The following is a 21,338-nucleotide window of genomic DNA, read 5'->3' as shown; positions in this document are numbered from 1 at the left end:
GAGAACCAGATGGTTTCCCGCAATCGACGTTACGGAGTTACTGATTTTTTTTTTTATTCTTCCTCTAAGGTGTCAGGACATACAGCCTAGCCCCACCCCCTGACACACATGAAGCCCCACCCCGGGCTTTGATTGGCCTGCAGCTCATTGCACACAAAAGCAGGAGTAACCATCGGTGGGTGAAACCATCGATGGTTACCTTGCAGATGGCTTCACACTATTGAGGTCATCCATCAATGGTACCATCGATGTGACCATTGATGAATAACCCACCGATGACCATCCCTAATGTAGGGTATTAATTCAGGTACGGCCATTTTGTGGCTGTTTCTATCTGCAAAAAGTGTGTGCATTCTCCCTGTATTTGACTGGATTTCTGTCGTGTGTTCCAGATTCTCCCACAAAGTCCAAAAATATACTGGTAGGCTTATTGGTGTGCACAAGTTAGGAAATATAGGGGCAGATTTATCAAACCTTCTATACAGGAGAGCTGTTGCCATTAGCATCCAATCAGATTCTAAGTTTTAGATCCGGTAGGGCAGGGATGGATGTGAATGTGTAGCACTAGCAACTGAGTGCAGCCAAGATGGCTGCCTCCCATCTTTGAGTGCTTTGAGTCCTATTGGAAGAAATGTGCTATATAAATAATTATTATTATAATAGTTATATTAAGCCTTTCTGGTTTTCATAAGTGAATGACGTGTTTTGAAGATAGAGATTATATTATAGGCTATATTATTATTATTATTATTTTTATTAGATAAGGCGCCATAAGGGGTCTGCAGCACCTTACAAAGTACATAAGAAGAAACAATACAAACAAAACAAGAAAAAAGTGCAGATACTTAAACAGTACAAAACACTGCAGAATATATATTACAGTACATATTATTATACATTTGTGGAATAGTATTCATTTCTCTATTTAGACTATAAAAGCCTGCCGTGGCCAGATACATAAAATACATGTGTTTGATGAATTGCTGCCAGTGTGCTCCCATCAAGCCAAACTGACATCTCAGAAAAAGGTCTAGATTCATTGAGAATTGATGAGGTTCCAACATTCGGAAAGGGATACTTGAGAAGGGTTATTTATCCTGACCAACAAACATGCGACAAAGTGATTGCTTCATATGTCTCAAGAGAAACACCACAATTGATTTCTACAGGTCTGTTTTCCTTGATAAATATGGAGTAATTTCTTTCCTCCAGAATTGCACCAATTGCTTTGATAAATAACCCCATTAAGTGTAGTTTAAATGAAAGCCCTGGTTTACCTTCTCCATCTCTCTTCTGCAGCCACAGAAAAACATACATACCGGTATGTGCTATTATATAGTAGCTGGAATGTGCGGAGTATATATATTTTTCTTAATGCAAAAGACGTATTTGCTTAAACATTAACAAAAAAGCCAAGTACAGGTCCATCCGCAATCGTCAGTCAAAACAGGGCCCCTCCCCATTTCCTGTATTGTACTTCCTGATTGGTCGTTTTAAACATAATGCAAATTAGCTGCTGTTGCTGGCTGTTCTTTAGAATCTCATGCAATATCACTGTATTCTCATTGGATAATTTGAAACCAAATGCTCTACGCTGGCCGTCATTCCGCAATTTTAATGCGAGCTACTGTGATACCCAAGCAATAATGTACATCCTACTGTAAATTGTATGTACAGTACCGAAAGCCATTGCAACTTCTAATATCGATAATAATTGTAATATTGTATTGGGTATCTATGCACATAATAACATTGCTTGTGCATTATATGGGTATTAGAAGTCACTGAGGATTTCCAAGACCTTATAAAAGGTTGTGCACCTTCTCCGTGATATTTACTATCCTTGTAAATCATACAGTAGTAGGGTAGTAAGTGATGCACTATTTTTTTTTTAATGTATCCATTTTGTTATTCTAATTTCCATAGTATTACATTAAGCGATGTACACGCCCCTAGTGGCACTGGCCACACCCACACAGCACTGCACAGCTCCTCCTTTTCTCAGAATAGGCCCGTGAACATTTTCAGGCCAATAGCATCCTGTTGCCTGAGGTGGGTTCAGTGATATCACTCTACGTTTTACCTGCGGACGGGATGTGAGCGCAAAGAGTCCCCTTATGGGCTCGCTGCACTCGCCATGCGCTGGCCACAGGATATATTCCCACTCTATGGGTATCGTGGGCACCCACGAGTGGGAATAGCCCTGGTGCACCAGGATTCCGACTGTCGGCATTGTCAGCTGTCGGGATTTCGGCGTTGCCATCCTGAATGCTGGGATCCCGACAGCCAGATTTTAACTGCAACCCCACTCTATATAGTGCTAAGCCCCCCACCCTGATCTTTGGCATTGTCCAGATCCCTAGCTACCGAGTTTAGCTTTGGGGTGTGGTAATGACAAGTTACGCCTCTGGGTGGCGCTGTGCAAAGTTTATGCGCAATGTCTAATGGAGATCAACTCGAAGGAGGGAAGCCATAGCTGAAGGAAGAATATGAACAGTACGTGTTGTTCAAACACAATAATTAAAACATTATCACATAACGACTAATAAGTTTTGTGGTGTGACATATATTCTAGAGCTATTGTAGAAACTAGGAACCAATCTACGTATATAAAAAAAACATACACGGTGACATTGTACTGGAATATCTAGCAAATCTACCAATAAAAAAAAAAATTGTCTGGAAAAGAAAAAAAAAATAACTAAAAAATAAATAAAAGAATACGCATCCCCTAAGGAATCACCCAGTGGTATATTGTGTCATAATTCAGACAACAATAGATAGGAACCAGCTGTGTATTCATCTGAATTATGGTAGCAAATATATTTCACAAGGGAGATTGCCCGACTGATGTGGCAGGTACTCCAACATAATGAGAAAAATCAGTTCCACTGGAGGGCAGGGGCAGGGGCATGAAAGAGAAGGAGGAAATCGGAGAAGAAGGATGTCAAAACATTTTCTGAATGATATAAACACATGGCAGTTTCGTCCAGGGGAAGAAAAAAATGCTCCTGAATAGCGGGGCTCGCACGCCTGGTTAAAAGACATTGACATTAATGAACCTTATTTAAAATTCAAGGTAAAGTGCTGTTACAAAGACAACATTGTCGCTGTAGTAATGGGGGATAGTCTAAAGAAGTACTGTGGAATTTAATCCCTAATACCAGACTTCATGCAGCTGCTGGGCGCCCCAGACAGGCCGTTAAGAGTCTTTAGAGAGCATGCCTGCTATGTAAATATCTGCCTTTATCCTCAGAGCATTGTGTATGGCGGTTACTTAACTTTAAAAAAAAAAAAAAAAGAAAAAAAAAAGATATATATATATATATTATACAGGGTTGAGTATCCCTTGTCCAAAATTCAAAATCACACATTTTTGGGTCCCCTACTGAGATAATGACACATATATATATAGATATTATATTCTATATCTATATAATATATATGTTATTATCTGAGTAGGGGACCCAACAATGTGGGATTTTAATTTTGGATAAGGGATACTCTCTCTCTCTTTCTCTCTATGGGGTATATTTACTAAGGTCCCGATTTTGACCGAGATGACGTTTTTTCTTCAAAGTGTCATCTCGGGAATTTACTAAGCAAAAATCTCGGCAGTGATGAGGGCATTCGTAATATTTTGGAAGTCCTAGGAAAAAATCACGAATCAATACACCATCGGTCAAATACGCCTGCAATTTGATAGAAATCGGTAATTTACTAAAAAGTGCAAATCACAAACACTGCCGACAATAGCCAAACACTGCCGTGCTGAAATACAATTCGTGAAAAAGTGCTAAAAAAAAAAACAGACCTGCTTTTTCCCCCCGTGTTTGGATAGGCATGCACGGATCTATGAGATCCGTGCATGTTTATCAGTGGGAAGGGGATGGGAAAGTGTTATTTTTTTTAAAAAAAAATGCGTGGGGTCCCCCCTTCTAAGCAAAACCAGCCTCGGGCTCTTTGAGCCGGCCCTGGTTGAAAAAATATGGGGGAAAAAATGATAGGGGTTCCCCCATATTTAAACAACCAGCACCGGGCTCTGCGCCTGGTCCTGGTTCCAAAAATACGGGGGACAAAAAGCGTAGGGGTCCCCCGTATTTCTGAAACCAGCACCGGGCTCCACTAGCCAGATACATAATGCCACAGCCGGGGGACACTTTTATCTAGGTCCCTGCGGCCCTGGCATTACATAACCAACTAGTCACCCCTGGCCGGGGTACCCTGGAGGAGTGGGGACCCCTTCAATCAAGGGGTCCCCCGCCTCCAGCCACCCAAGGGCCAGGGGTGAAGCCCGAGGCTGTCCCCCCCATCCAAGGGCTGCGGATGGGAGGCTGATAGCCTTTTTGTCAAAAAATGAATATTGTTTTTAGTAGCAGTACTACAAGTCCCAGCAAGCCTCCCCCGCAAGCTGGTACTTGGAGAACTACAAGTACCAGCATGCGGAGGAAAACCGGGCCCGCTGGTACCTTTGGGAGGGGAGGGGTTTCTGGCATTCGGGGAAAATGGATTACAAGAGGAGCCATCTACACTGGATTTTGTGAGTATAATTTTTTCAACAGGTACACCATGGATCCTACAGGGAGAAGAGGACCGACCCTCGTGTGAACATAAGGTAAGTATGTGTATATGGAGGTGTGGATGTATGCATTAAAGTTTTACTTTCAAGGTGTGTGTCTTATGTTTTTATTGGGGTATTTTTTTAGTAGTAGTACTACAGGTACCAGCGGGCCCGGTTTTCCACCGCATGCTGGTACTTGTGGTTCTCCAAGTACCAGCTTGCGGGGGAGGCTTGCTGGGACTTGTAGTACTGCTACTAAAAACAATATTCATTTTTTGACAAAAAGGCTATCAGCCTCCCATCCGCAGCCCTTGGATGGGGTTGACAGCCTCGGGCTTCACCCCTGGCCCTTGGGTGGCTGGTGGGGGGGGACCCCTTGATTGAAGGGGTCCCCACTCCTCCAGGGTACCCCGGCCAGGGGTGACTAGTTGGTTATGTAATGCCAGGGCCGCAGGGACCTAGATAAAAGTGTCCCCCGGCTGTGGCATTATGTATCTGGCTAGTGGAGCCCGGTGCTGGTTTCAGAAATACGGGGGACCCCTACGCTTTTTGTCCCTTGTATTTTTGGAACCAGGACCAGGCGCAGAGCCCGGTGCTGGTTGCTTAAATATGGGGGAACCCCTGACATTTTTTTTCCCCATATTTTTTCAACCAGGACCTGCTCAAAGAAGCCGAGGCTGGTTTGGCTTAGGAGGGGGGACCCCACGCAATTTTTTTTTAGATTTTAACACTGATTACATTTTTTTAAAAGGTGCACAATGAAGCCCAGCACGGATCTCTCAGATCCGGCCGAGATTCATTGTATTAAAGTCGGCAGTGTTTTACAAGTCACTCACGTAAAACACTGCCAAAAAAAACGAATGACATCGACATCGGTAAATCCGAAAATGCAGAATACGACAGCTTAGTAAATTAGTCGTACTAAATTCAAAAAGTTGCAACTTTACACTTTCGATGTCATTCGTGATTGAACTTTGACCTCAAACGGGAAAATACGAATTTTAGTAAATATACCCCTATATGTATATATATTTACATACGTATATCAAGCTTTAGATTTTTATTTTAATGTCTATACGCGCAGCTCTTATACAAGATACATTTCACTGCCCTTCTTGCATTTCTCTGTGCTCTTTAGCCATGCCTTTATATAATCAAGCATATTTGCCCTGGAAAACGACACAAATCAGTTATATGACATGCTGTATAGTTGGTAACACCCAAGGTAATGAAACTCAGGGGATAATTCAGACCTGATCGCAGCAGCAAATTTGGTAGCAGTTGGGCAAAATCATGGGGGTAATTCCAAGTTGATCGCAGCAGGAATTTGGTTAGCAGTTGGGCAAAACCATGTGCACTGCAGGGGAGGCAGATATAACATGTGCAGAGAGAGATAGATTTGGGTGTGGTGTGTTCAATCTGCAATCTAAATTGCAGTGTAAAAATAAAGCAGCCAGTATTTACCCTGCACAGAAATAAAATAACCCCCCCAAATCTAACTCTCTCTGCAAATGTTATATCTGCTCCCCCTGCAGTGTACATGGTTTTGGCCAATTGATAAAAAAATTCCTGCTGCGATCAACTTGGAATTATCCCCCATGTGCACTGCAGGTGGGGCAGATATAACATTTGCAGAGAGAGTTAGATTTGGGTGGGTTATTTTGTTTCTGTGCAGGGTAAATACTGGCTGCTTTATTTTTACACTGCTATTTAGATTTCAGTTTGAACACACCCCACCCAAATCTAACTCTCTCTGCACATGTTACATCTGCCCACCCCCCTCACCCCCCTGCAGTGCACATGGTTTTGCCCAACTGCTAACAAATTTGCTGCTGCGATCAACTCTGAATTAGGCCCTTAGACAGCAATGCTTTGCAGGTGGGCATGTAAGGTACAAGCCAATTGTTAAAGTCGATTGAGGGTGGAAGAGCCCTTTAACCTAACCGGGCTGACTTCATACATTTCAACGGTTTACAGTGTCCCGGGAAGGCCGACTCTGTAGAAATGCCAGTTCTGGATGTGTGAGGCTGTAACCTGGTATGTAAACGTTGATACTATGTAACAGTTGGTTTTTGGCACAGGAACGATGTGAATATGCAGCGGCAAGGCGGCTCTCTGCAGGACGCATTCTACAGGAGGGGTGTACTATAACATACATTGTTGTTAATAAGAGAATGGTGAGAAGCTGAAAGCCCAGCCTGGAAGCAAACACAACCCTCAAAGGCTTAAATCTATAGCTCTTCTTAAAGGGACTCTCACTTGTGAGTCATAAGATACAATATGAAATGCAGATATTTTTGCATAAATCAGGTTTAAAGGCTCCACTTGCAGCCACGGCCTAGGAACGTATTGCTTTTCACGTTTCCAGATAATAAAAACAATTCCTGAAAACCTAATAATAAAACGAAATATCGCTCTATCTCCATGCTAATCTCTGACTGATGTATAGCTCTCTGTTTAATCCAACGTCTTCAGAGATGCTGTTATTAAAGTTATTACGCCAAGGTCACGCTTAATGCTTCTGCATGATAAATAAGGAGGAGGAGTACAAGATTATAGAACCACAAGGCCTGCTCGGGAAGCCACAGTTCCTGCATTACGGTGTAGGCTGAAGGAAATGTAACAATTAATGAGCAGAATTACTCTAGGAATATAAATTATATATTACTTGTTTGTTTTTCATTCCGCTCTCTTAGTGAGTCACCGCAAAGTAAGATTGCACTAAGACCAAGCAGTAAATTATCATTTATTTATATAGCACCAGGTACTGTATATTCACAGGAAATATTTCAGTCACTTACATCAGTCCCTGCCCCACTGGAGCTTACAATCTATGGGCCAGATGTATTAAGCCTGGAGAAATGATAGAGCAGTGATAAGTGGAAGGTGATAACGCACCAGCCAATCAGCTCCTGTCATTTTTCGAACCTGTAATGATTGGCTGGTGCTTTATCACTTCTCCAGGCTTAATACATCATGCCCCTATATTCCCTACCACATGGACACATATGCACACTAGGGGGATTTTTTTTTTGTCAGAAGCCAGTTGATTTACAGTATGTTTTCGGAATGTGTGAGGAAACCAGCGCGCATGAGAGATACATACAAACTACACACACATATTGCCTTGTGGCCTGATTCATGACTGTACGCTAATGCATTTGCAGCTGGAATATGTACACAGTGAGTGGGTGAATATGTCTGAATGCCGCAGCCGCCTGAATTTGTATTGAGCCGAAGCATGCCCCCAAAAATGGTAGCAACATGCCTGCGTTTTTATATACACTCCCCGTTATCTCCACCAGACAGTACCTGACTGTCAATCACTTTGCAGATAAATCCATACTGTGACTGTCATCGCAAGACAATAGTGGCACATCCGAGGGGGGGAGCTGGTTGCACTGGTTGTCACCAGCCCCAATGCCACCACTGAAGTACAGCATTGGCTTTCCCCACTCTTTGACATCAATCTTCTCCTGATCTCTGGCATCACATGGTTTATTTTGACTCCTCTTATGCAGAGCCGTCTTAACAGCAGTGTAGGCCCCTGGGCACAGCAATGCACTGGGCCCCCTACCCATGCTCCAGCGGTAGGGGTGGGAGGAGCTATCAGCAGCAGCTTTAATGTCCCGCGGGCGGTAGGGGGTGTTCTATCTTCTGCTCAGCATGTAGGACCTGAAGCAGTAATTTCTGCTAATTACTCCTTTACTGCACAGATGGGGCTAAACTGTAGAAGGGGTCATTGGGCTGAATGAAGAAGCCCTAGTACATGATTCCAGGGTGGTAGGGGGTGTTTAATATGTAGGGGAGGGGTGGATAGTGGAGTGGGCTTAACATTTATAATTTTACGGTGGGAGGGCAGGTTGCTTGACTGCAGATATCTCAAGTTCCTGAAAATATATTTCTTAGCTTTGAATGGAATAAAATACTAGAGAGTCCCACCTTTCAGAAGGTTCTGGGGACTTAAGGTCAGAGTTCAGGAGCCAGAGCAATTCACCAATGAATATATACAACTGCATATTAGGCGTATGGAGCTGGAGCAGGGACCAGCTGCTTGAAGGCTGATATCTCTGGTTCTGGGCATAGTAGAAACAAGCTGCCAGTGTCCACTAAAAGGGGAGAGTCCCAGCTTTTGGCTTATACCCTTAGAAATACTCAAAGTCAGACAGAACCCGAAATATCTGGCTGGGAAGAGCAATTAACAGGCTTGGATGGGGACCACTGCTTTCAAGTCGGATATCTCTGGTTCCCCAGACCCGATTTTCAAAAATCTGGTACCCCTGGAAAGAGGGGACCCTCAGCGATCAGCCTAGGGCCCTTATTCTCTTGGGGCCCTTGGGCAAGAGCCCACTGAGCCCATACGAAAAGACGGCCTTGCTCTTATGCCGTGGCATTTTACATTAGCTCCTCCCATTCTGTGACATCATATGTTCTACACTGTGCCCTCGTATTCTGTGACATCCAGGGCCGGTTCTAGACCTTGTGGCGCCCAGGGTGAAAGTTTCCTTTGGGCCCTCCCCCCCAGGCAAAACAGGGTTAGTGCGAGCCGAAGGCGCGTATAAATAAATAGGGGTGTGGCTTCATAGGGAAGAGGCGTGGCCACAGTTATGACCCCAGTAGTTATGCCCCCTGTAGTTGTGTCCCCTGTAGCTGTGCCCCAAGTAGATTTGTCCCCAGTAGATGTGTCCCCAGTAGATTTGCCCCCTGTAGTTGTGCCCCCAGTAGTTTTGCCCCCAGTAGTTTTGCCCCCTGTAGATGTGCCCCTGTAGATATGCCCCCTAGTAGCGCCGCTTACAAACACATTTAAAAAAAAACACACCAGCCCCGCTCCTGCCTCCCGACTGCTGCTGCTGTCTCTGGCTGCCCGCTCCTCGGATCTATGGGAGAGACGTCATGACGTCTCTCCCATAGCGCCACACAGACACTAGAGGTCAATTAGGATCTCTAGCGTATGCGAATGCTCCCAGAATGCCGTGCAGTGCGCGATGATGTCAGGCGCACCGCACGGCAGCATGGGAAAGTGGGAGGGTCAGCGCTGACTGTGCTGAGCTGCATTTACATATTAAACATAATGATGCCCAGGCGCCGTGTAAGCAGGCGGCGCAGCTGCGGCAGCGCCCTTATGGCTGTGGCGCCCCGGGCTAAAGTCCTGCTTGCCCGCGGCAAGAGCCGCTCCTGGCGACATCATAATATTTTCCATTCGACCCTCTCATTCTATGACATCTGTTTTACTTAGGCCCATCCAATTTTGTGACATCGTATGTTATACATGGGCTCCTTCCATTCAGTGACATCATATGTGTTGCAGTGGGCCCTCCCATTCTGTGTCTTTAGTAAAACACGCCTCCCCGGGATGCAAGAGAGGCTCTGAGCCAGAATATCTCAACCAATCACATAGCATCTCTCAGCCATGGGATTCTACCGTTGCATTAATAAAGAATATTGAAATAGAATCTGCATTATTTCAGTATTTTGTCCCTGTAATACAGCAAATCAAAGATACAGTACATGTACGCAATGTGTGACACAAGTGTCATTTAGCCTTGGACACAAGCTGCTGTTTAATGCTTCCTCACAGGGAGTCCCTGTCAGTCACTGACAGGTATTTCAGGAAACCATAGCTTTCACTTCATCCACTCCAGCACATTTATTATGGAGAATGCACAGCACTATATTTAGCTTTCAAATTAGTAACACTTGAGAAAATGTAACTGCACTTGAGGTGGATTACCTCCAACACGGGAAAAGTGAAGGTTTAAAAACAATTACTGCGCCATAAAATGGGTTTTATACAGTGCTGCTTCAAGATGCCGCAGCGGAGAGCTGTACGGTGACTTTGGCGTCTGGCGGTGGAATGTTACGCCACAGGGTTAAGCTGTGTACATTTAATGCATTATAATGTCTGAGGTAATTTGCAGGCGAGAGACAATAACTGACGGAGAGAATGTGTAGGTATTGTTCACGCATATTGGGGGTCAGTGAAATCTCTGCTGTTGTATTTGTGAGGTAAAACTTATCACCATGGGGCAGATGTATTAAGCCTGGAGAAGTGATAAAGCAGTGATAAGTGAAAGGTGATAACGCACCAGCCAATCATTACAGGTTTACAAAATGACAGCTATGAGCTTATTGGCTGGCACTGGCGTTTCTATAGTGGGTGCAGTGTGTGCGGTGCACACGGGCCCCTGAGTCCAGAGCGGGGCCCCCACCACACACGCTACACCCATTTTCTAAATACTCACCCCTCCGGAGTCCCGTGGCGCAGTAGAGAAATCTCAGGGGAAATGGCCGCCACGCCATTTTCCCGGAGATCTGAGTATGCGCAGTAGAGTCAGAGCGCTGCTGGCAGAGAGGAGGGGGCCCGAACACAGGAGGCTGCACCCGCGCCTCCTCCTCTCTTAAAGCGCCCCTGTTCGCTGGTGCGTTATCACCTTCCACTTAGCACTTATTTATCACTTCTCCAGGCTTAATACACCTGCCCCGTGTGAGGAATGCATACATTTATCTGGCCTGTTTTGTTCCCACAGATTTTCCGTGATGGATAAAATATAAACTACTGTTGTTTTCCCCATTTACTGCTTTTTATTATGCTGCTTTACCAATAAATGATTTATTAATCTTTCCACGTATTCGCATGCCCCTGCGGGTGGGACTGACAGCTACACCTTCAGGATACCCACCGTCGTAGGACAAGCAGCAACTAAACCTTCAGTATAAACAAATCAGAGGTGACGTTACCATGTGACCGCAGCAGCCATTAAACCTGTATACCATCTGGCAGGAAACTTAGGCCTTCAGTCTACACTTACTCTAAGTGTCCCTTATTTCCTCCCCTCCATCTATACAGATTTCTCTATAAGGGAATGAATGCCTAGCGTGGCCCTACTGTAAGTACTTTTCCTAATTCCTTTTAAACTCAGTGACTCATCTTTCAACAAATCAGTATTATAGGTGGCAATGGAACACCAGGGTTCCGGTTCTAGCACAAACCAATGGTTGGAAAATACCTGCTGTACTGTATGTGACACAGCCTTTACGCACATAGACATATTAATGCTCAGAAATACAACAACAGGGCACAGAAAGACCCTCTTCCAGCCCCTGGCAACGCTCATACCTGCCAAATGCGTCTTTTGGTCCAATTCCCTTATCCTTCCTCAGTGCCTCTGTTTCTCAGCCTCCACATTCAGTAGATCCTGTAGGGACACAAAAACAGGGAATGAGCGACCAATTAAAAACCCTAGAAAGCTAATGTGTGGATACAGTATACCACTGCATCCCAATAATAGAATATGTGTCAACTACTCAGTGACAACAACTAAAGAAAGCAAGCAAGCAATAAAAAAGTAAAGTAATAAACAAAATCATAAAATGTATCTTTGAAAAAAACAAACGACAAACAAAAGGACTATATATATATATATATATATATATATATATATATATATACTGTATATCTGATACAGAAATGTTCCTTTTTTATACTAAACTTATTTTTTTAAATAGAGGACACATAATATATAATATATTTGTTGTTATCTCAGTAGGGGACCCAAAAATGTGGGATTTTGAATTTTGGATAAGGGATACTCAACCTGTATTGCTATCCATTGCTAATTTTACAGGGGACGGTAATTATAACAATAGGAGTATCTCTAAACGTATGCACCGATTACCATGGTAACCTAATCTATGTGATCGGATTGATCAGAGGATCATCATACCTCAAAGCGTTGTCACTCACACTCAGCCATCCATGATTTAAAGGGACCCACTGATAATTACTCCGGGTTCTCCTACTTCAGTTACCATGGTAACTTCAAGATTTAAACATTTTCAGAATTTCAGATAAAAAACACTGAGGAACACCAGTATTTCAATATTGATGAAGAGTAAGTGCCTGGCATCTGTTCTTCCACTACCTAGTATAGTTGCTGAAGGCTAATTGAGGTTATGGTTCTGCACCATTTAAAAGGGATTTTGCAGCAAAGATATTTATATTCTGGACTCTGTTATACCATTGGAGTAGCTAACAGGTGTAAAAGTCCATAGGCAAATATTCCATACCACATTGGTGAATATTTTGCTGATCTCGGGATTTAAGAGGTTGCATTGTTTTTCAAATACAAATACAGTTTGAGTCTCCCATACACAAAATGCTTGGGGCCAGAGGTATTTTTGATATCGGATATTTCTGTAGTTTGGAATATTTGCATACCATAATGAGCTATCTTCAGAATGGGACCCAAATCTAAACACATAATGCCTTTTTGTTTCATATACAGCTTATACGCATAGCCTGGAGCTAAGTTTATACAATGATTTTAATAACTTTGTGCATTAAACAAAGTTGTGTACATGGAATCAAAGGAAAAGTAACACTATCTCAGTCGTGCTCAAAAAATTCCATCATTCAGAATATCCCATATTTTGGAATTTTGCATATCACCTGCACTGAAATAAGGACTATGGAGGAGATGTATCAAGAGTTTACTTATCTCTGCACTAAGGGGGGATTCAATTAGAAATTCAGTTGCCCGCTCTGCAAACCCGTGACTGGCGAATTTGCTCTTGCACCCTCCTGAGGTGCTACCAGAAATCCATGTTAACTAGTGCCTAGGGGCTAGCCGCGGTCTTACCGGGTGCGGTAACTGCATCATGCATGGCACTGAAGTCAGAAAATGCCATTTACAGAGACTATGCTCCAGGCATCTCCTGACTTAAGTGAGTTTACACATCACGGGTAACTGAATAGCTCTGGTCACTCATCCTGGAAGCTACATCCCCTAGCTTCTAATTATATTTCCCACCACCACCACCACCATCACCCCTGGCGCCAAATGTAATGGAGATGCGAGACGGCCAGGGGTCGGTAAATGTACGTTCTTCCTCAGATGTTACGTTTTCTTGATAAGCATCCAAAACAGTTCACCACCATACCCAGGCGCTGGAGCAATCTCAGTTTTTTTCAACGGAATACCTCTTGGTACATTTTGAGTAACGTTACAAACCCCTTTTTACGTGAAAATGCCGAAAAGAGATGATCTCTCCTTGACATCTGCCCACATATCTTATCTTTTGTTCTCTATCAATAAACAGTGTCTAATCAGCACTCAGTAGCAGCAATCAGCAACGTGACGCTTAACAGTCAATTCATTTATTTCAACAGCCAGATTACAGTGATCAGACATTAACTGAGCCAAATATTGTTTTTTGTTTTTTTTTCGTTTTTAAAGACAAGTAGCAGTCAATCCGGCATTGTGCAGATAATTGATCATTATACTGGTATTAGTGTGGGCCAGAAGACTGATCTCGTAATTAAGCAGGGCTCCGTTCCTAATTAGGATATTTGTTATTCATGTTTGGCAGGGACAATCAAGTGCACAAAAATTAACATAGTGATTTTACCTAATAAAAAAAAAATACTTTTATAAATGACAATGGTAAGAAGACATGAGAAGACACTTTAATGAGAAGGAAATATGTTCATGATTTGTAGATGTGGGGAGATGCGGCTGATGAGTAACTGAGCTGTTACAGTGACCTTGCCGGAGCAGAACTTGTCATTATACTATTTACTACAATAGTGACCGGAGGTCGCAGGCGTTTCATGGATGTCAAATGTTACAGTATTTGTTACATGTATACAAGTGAAACTTTCTTTGAAGAGAAAACTTGTAAGACCTGGCGCGCTTAGGCAGGGGTGTTCCTAGCCAATTTGACTCCCAGTGCAAGATTTAAAAATGCGCCCCCCCCCCCCCCGATATAAAAATAAACGCGCCCCCCTCCCATAGATGTAAAAAAATAAAAATTTGCGCACGCCGAAGGAGCGCACTCTCCCAGCAAGGGTGCGTGGCCTTGCTAAAATGGGTGTGGCCTTGCAAGAATGGGCGTGGTCTCACCTGAAAAGACTACCTTACACCCCAGTTTTTGACCCTGCACCAACAGATCACGGCCACCACAGAAAAAAAAATATTAAGCCCCACACAGTAAAGCCCTTGATACATTATGCCCTACAGTAAAGCAGTAAAGCTTCTAATTACTTTTAAATTGCCTGCTCATTGCCAAGGGTTTACGCGCTAGGTGTCATGCTGGTTACCAGGGGTTTCGTGCTCTGGGACGGGTGTCATGATCGTTACACAGTGTAATATCAGTTGCCAGGGTTGTGTATTGGTAGTTGCCAGGGCTGTGTAGGTCTCTTTTCTGGTGGGTTACTACGGCCGCCCGCCAGCGCCATCATCTCTCTCCATCCGCCCACCCTCCCTCCCGTTTGTCAGTGTCCTGGCTGGTTCCCCCTCCTCCCCGTTATTACTACTCCGCTCTGGGGGTGGAGTTTCGCATAATGACGCAATTGCGTCGTGACGTCACGATGCAAACGCATTATTTTTGAAACTCCGCCCGCAGGGCGGAGTTGTAATGACTGGGAGGAGGGGGATCACACAAAGAGCCACGGCGGGCGCCCCATGCGACGGCACGCCTTGCTCGCCACTAGAAACGGCTCTGCGCTTAGGCCCTGATTTAGAGAAAAGTGAGCATCTCAGTCCTTGCACATTCGGCCGCACAGATATACACAAGGGAAGGAGTTTGTAGACCGTTTGCATAAACTTGCATATGGGCAACCGCCAATCGACACAGCTGCATGCGCTTTTGCATGCGGCTCAGAATCAGGCCCTTTAGAATCAATTTAGATTGTGCACGTTTGGACTGCACCTGTTATTTAGCCGACAGGATCGGTACAGGGTTCTGTGCTGCCCTATGGCGGTGTCGACTCGCGCCTAAACCTGTGACGTCATGATGTAACATGTAGGGGGCGGGGCCACTGGCTCCAGGAAGTAGGGCAGCACCACAGGCTGCAGGGTGCTTGCCTGGAGCATCCCTGGGCGAGGGCACCGCTAACACACCCCTAGTTACAGGCCTGTTAGCCGACTCCATCATGTGATCTCCTTGCATCCACCATGTTACCTGTACTCTGTCCCCAGCACAGCGCAGAGAGCAGGGAGATAAAACTTGCTGCTTTGCACCACTTGATTGGACGTGATCTGTGACCAATCGAATAAGAAAGCACTGTTAGACAACGTGGATTCATGAAGCGAGACGGGATCCCACTGAGGGGATGCATGGAAGGAAGGTCTTACTGCGTTCTTCCACAAGACAGTCACTCAACTGATGCCTGGTTGAGTCTGGTGGAAAATGCTGCCTCAGGCATTACTGCAGAATACTCCATGAATGCACAATTGTGTACTCATCTGGTGACTGAAAGGGCCATGGCACATAGAGTATGTATGGCACTGCGAACCACTTGTGGCGCCTTATAAATAAACTGTAATAATAAAAATATTCATAATAATGGCACACTCTGTACTATTAACCACTTAACTGACAAATTCCCCCCCCCCCCAAAAAAAAAAAAAACGCTCAGAAAATGTTGTTGTTTTTTAATTAGTCAATTAGGTGAATAGTGTGTATTTAACTTCATCTAAAATGATTTTTAGTAAAAAAAAAAAAAAATAGTTGTAAAAATGTTTTTGTCCCAAACATCGGAATATCGGCTGTGACCATCGGAACATCACAACCATCGGAATCATTGCAACCATTGCGGCTTTCATTTTGAGAGCCGGGACAGCCTCCAGATACACAGGGGGGGCTTGGGGGGGCTGCACATGTTACCTCTGCCCCCCCTGCACTGCCCATGGTTTTGCCTATTAGAGAACAAATTTGCTGTTGCGATCAGGTCTGAATTAGGCCCAATGTCATTCTAGTTCACAATTAATTAAAAGATAAAGCATGAAAAACTGTTTAGAAGCTCCATTCACACCCAAACATAGGACAAGCCTGCACTAATCCAGTGGTAATAAGGCATATTTATGGTTTACCACATAGCTCTTCAGAAGGAAGCTAAATCTTTTTTAACACCATTAAAAAAAACGTTCTTTACAATGGTTTATAGCAAATAAGCAAATTAAACCCTTAAGATTTGCTGACTGTAGCAGATTACAATGGCTCTTATATTTTTTTCTCCCAATGATCTTTTTTAATGGAGACAAATGTTCTGCATGCAACTTTTACCCTTCATATAAGGAGAGCGAGTATGAGGCGCTGCCAGTAATGTTTCTTACTGAAAATGGTCTTGCATATAAACAAGCATCTACTATATACTTGTTCAGGAGACGAGGTCGCTAGGACTCCTGGGAGAGCAGACCAGTCTGCAGGAAGCAGGAGCTACAGGTAGATGGCAGCAAATCACGCAGTTCCCGGAAGCAAGCTCTCTGCTGGACGTCTCTTCCGGGATCTCCCAAAGGGGACATTTATCAACAGAGCCGGCCATAGGCATAGGCAAACTAGGCACTTGCCTAGGGCATTTGATATGCCTAGGGGCATCAGCAGCTTCTGCTGATTAAAATGATATGCGGCATGCCTATATTCTGTGTGTAGCATTTCATAGGCAGATACAGCCACAGCCTCACAGAGTTTATAGTGGTGCCGAGAGAGGGGGGGGGGGGGGGGGGGGAGAGGGTACAAATTACCTGGGCCCAGGTCTGATGGAGGGGCTCAGTGAGGGTCCAGTAGGGGCCCAGGCCCCCTCCCCCTTAGCTAGCAGTAGCAGCTGCAGCTCTTTTCCCCAGCCCAGCACACGCTGCTGTGTGCTGGGCTGCAGTATGGCCATGGAGGTGCTTAAAATACTATTTTTTCCAGTATTTTTTTCTAAGGATACATAACCACACCTCCTCTGATTAGGCCACGCCCCTTGAAAAGTACCTGGGCCCATCCCGGCTGTCGACTACCCTCATTGCATACATGGGTGGCAGCCAAGTTTGTTAGCTCAGAAGGAATCCATATTTGTGTTTCACTGATGAAGATGATGATGATGGCGTGAACAAAACTGCGCATTGAGGGCACTATTGTGAGTCGCACACAAAAGCGATAGCGTCTATTGGGGGTCTGTGAGTTTATACAAATGGCGCTACAAACTCCTTCCCTTGTGTAGATCCATGCAGCCGAATGTGCATGGTCTGAGACCGCTTTTAGCCCCATGCATGCTGTAATACCGACTGGTGCATCAGAATATGCCACCATAGGTTGCAACATCAAAATCTGCACCAACCGCAGGTGCAGTTTCTTACGTGATCCTTACTGCACTTTCCCTATGGTCGGGAAACTGCGCATATTGAGGACCCATTCTGCGCAGGGATGCAAACGCGGTGGAGACTTTTGCAGGAAGGGATGGGGGTGGGTGCGCCCCCATTTTCCTGGGGGTGGCGAAGGTCAAGGATTGCGTTGCGAGATGCAGTTTCCTTGACCTCGCAGCTACCCTGCGACGGCAAGCCTGAGTAAACTCAGGCCTACTCGGCCGGCCGTTGCAGGTGAACATCACGACCGGTTGTTACGATGTTCATCACAAATGCGACCGGATCGCAAATGCAGGAAGGAGGTGGAATGCACCTCCTCATGCATTACATTGCAAAGGATTGCATTTGCAATGTTGCTGCAAGCAGCTTTAAAATTGCAGTCCTTACTGAATTAGGGGGGTAATTCAGACCCGATCGCTGGGCAGTGATTTTTGCACTGCTGCGATCAGATAGTCGCCGCCTACGGGGGGAGTGTATTTTAGCTGTGCAAGTGTGCGATCGCATGTGTAGCAGAGCTGTACAAACTGATTTTGTGCAGTCTCTGCACAGCCCAGGACTTAATCAGCCGCTGCGATCACATCAGCCTGTCCGGGAACGGAACTGACGTCAGACACCCTCTCTTCAAACGCTTGGACACGCCGTTTTTCCAAACACTCCCTGAAAATGGTCAGTTGTCCCCCACAAACGCCCTCTTCCTGTCATTCTCCTTGCGAACGCCCGTGCGAATGGATCCTTTGCAAAAACCCATCGCTGACCTGGCGATCCCCTGTGAAGCCGTTCGTCGCGCCTGTGCATTGCGGTGCATACGCGTGCGCAGTTCGTTTCTAATTGCCCGCTATGCGAAAATGCACAGCAGCGATCAGGTCTGAATTACCCCCTATGTACAAAAGCAGGAGATCCCATTTATCACCTATACCTTATAACATCATGAACGGAAGGATTTTAGCTTGTCTTCGAAACAAGCAGCTTTTCCCCATCGTTTATTTCTACCACCGCACATTGCCATATAAGCAGAAATCTTCATTAGTCACTAAAGAGATTACGCGTGCTATAAAACTATAAAACCACACAGCTAAACAGCAAAATAAATAAATAAAATCAGCGTTAATGTTTTAGTGCCGCAAGACAGAACTGAGATTGTTTTTATGGTTTCTCGGAGTGAACACGAAAACAAATAGGAGAGAAATTAGATCAATTGACGACATACTTAATTACATCTACAACATTTAGCTTGGCACCTTATAAATCAGTTTAGAACTACAGTAAAAAAAATAAAAATAAAAAAAATCTTCATTTAACACACGGAATCACAGGGATTTCCTCTATTCGCCTGCGCAGCCCAGGAGATAGGTTTATAGAGAGCAGACTGCTCTCCCGAAATGAGACACTGATACTGTTTAAGTTGAAAGTTAATAAGTAAAACAGCTGTTACTTCACTGGGTCAGATATAAGTCCAGAGACAAGTGAAATTACAGCGCTTAAAGGCAGCCGTGGAATGTTTATGGGTGTGTTCCTTCCGAGGATGAAAAATGAAGTTGTACTATATACCATGGGAACTCATTCCACTGGATGTCTTCTGGCTTTTAATTTAAACCCAAAAGAGACGGATCCTGCTTAGTAACAATATTAGCGTTCTCTGTGCTCTGTCACAATAAAGTATTCCTTTCATTCGTCTAGCGGGTTCGTGCAAAGGAACGGAACTTTCATTAAGGTATACTAAACCACCTTTCTTTATATAGCTAACGTCTCCACTTACTGAGGGTCGATTGTGGTCACCAACCAATTGTTGGCCATCAACCCTCAGTCAGGCGCAGCTGGCCTGACAGGCGCCGCAAAGCTGTTCTCGCTCCCCTCTAAACCCCAAGAGGGCGCAGGGGCCTGTCCCTCCTAGCAGAGGCTTCACTCACCTCCGGTGTGGCTGTGAAAACGGGGTGGGGCTTCAAGGGAATGGGTGGGGCTTTATTAGAGGGGCGTGGCTTCGCGATAGGCATCCGTTTTTAGTCAACTGAAGGCCAGAAAGGGGGCGGGGCTTTGTGGGAAAGGGCGGGGTTTCGCGTCCCAACTCCCGGGGAGTGCTGTCCCTGCAGTGCTGGTTCCTACAGGAGCCAGGAGCGAGGCGTGACACCAAAATGCCAGCTCCTGCACAGTGACAGGAGCCAAGTGCTGCACATAATCTAACAGTGTAGCATTCAGCTCCTGTCACTGTGCAGGAGCCAGCATTTTGGTGTCACCCCTCGGCGGGTGACACCCAGGAGCGGGCCACACTCCCCGCACCCCCCTTGTGACGCCACTGCCTCCTAGTACCTTCCTATCTCTAGGTGCTGTTCCAAACCCCCCTAGTCAGTTTTCCCACCGCCTGTGTGGAGTGCAGCAGTGACCCTCCTGGCCTCTCAGCGACACTGCGCCCAAACTCCTCCGACTTTTGAAGGTTCGTTTTTCCTTTTATTTTCATCTATTAATTGTTTATTTTGCTCATTTTATGAATGAAAATTACAAAGGTTGTGGATATTTTGTGGAAATATGTCAGGCACACTGCGCCCAAACTTATTCTCGTGTTCTCTCTTTTTTGCTTCAGATTTTCTGCTGGAATGACCTGTAAAACCTACGATTTCTCTCTTTGTACGTCCTAATGAAGGTCACTGATCACTTTAAGAGTGTTAGAATTGAGTTAATTAGGTGCTAATGACGATTTTCTAACAGGCGCCTGAACCCGGGAGTCCCAGAGGTGCGCCTGACGGAGAGTTAAGGGGTTGATTCAATTAAGTGTGATGCTGGTGATGTAGGATGGCGCCATCTGTGCAAACTAAAATGTGGGAATTTAGGGGGAGATCTATCAAAGCTTGGAGAGGGATAAAGTGGAGAGAGATAATGGGGTCAATTCATGAAGGAGTGAAAAGTGTGGAGAAGTGAGCCAGTGGAGAAGTTGCCCACTGGCTCACTTCTCCACTCTTTTCACTGCTTCATGAATAGACCCCAAAGTACCAATCAGCTGCTAAATGTTGTTTTATGAACACAGGAAGTAAAAAGACAGAAGCTGATTGGTTAGTACTTTATCTCTCTCCAAGCTTTGATAAATCTACCCCTAAGGTCAAAAATGGGGTAATATAGGGGCGATATAGGGTAACAACATCTTACAATTTGTTGCATGTCCATAGTAACATAGCCGTATTGTGGACTAAATCGATTCTCAGGCATTCAGTTCACTAGCAACTATTGACATCACTGCATACCTGCCTACTCTCCCAGAAGTTGCAGGAGGCTCCCGATTTTTGGGGTAGCCCCCCCCTCCCACACCCCCAGAAGAGCAGGCAGATCTCCCACATCCTCCCTGCACCCTAGTGAAGCGGGCAGGATGGAGAGAATCTCCGGTATTCGGTTGTCCGTGGGGAGGGGCTAAAATGTAAAAAATCACGTCATTTAGCCCTTCATGATATCAGATCCCGGCCCTGCCCCCCCCCGAAGCTCGGATAGGAGAACGCAAAAGTAGGTAAGGATGCATCACTGGGGCATAAGGAAGAAAGTGCCGCGTTCTTCAGTGATGTCAGTGGTTCCTTGTGATCTGAGACCACATCTTTATGGAACTTGGTACAACCCACAAAATGGCTGTCTCCTAAAATGAAAGTTTCAGTCACAAATAGAAGTACAGATTT

General features: G+C 44.9%; 1 protein-coding gene across 6 annotated transcripts in view; it reads right to left on the bottom strand.

Annotated features, from left to right (window-relative positions):
- Window positions 1-21,338, bottom strand: part of FAT3 (FAT atypical cadherin 3) — a 781,930-nt gene that overhangs the window by 642,389 nt on the left and 118,203 nt on the right. For all 6 annotated transcript variants that reach the window (XM_063951425.1, XM_063951418.1, XM_063951420.1 and 3 more), the window contains exon 2: window positions 11,679-11,757. The gene's annotated coding sequence lies outside the window, so the exon portion shown is untranslated. The remainder of the gene's footprint in view (window positions 1-11,678; window positions 11,758-21,338) is intronic.

Source organism: Pseudophryne corroboree, chromosome 2, assembly GCF_028390025.1.
Source record: "Pseudophryne corroboree isolate aPseCor3 chromosome 2, aPseCor3.hap2, whole genome shotgun sequence".
Taxonomy (NCBI): Eukaryota; Metazoa; Chordata; class Amphibia; order Anura; family Myobatrachidae; genus Pseudophryne; species Pseudophryne corroboree.
This window is presented reverse-complemented; position numbering and strand designations above follow the sequence as displayed.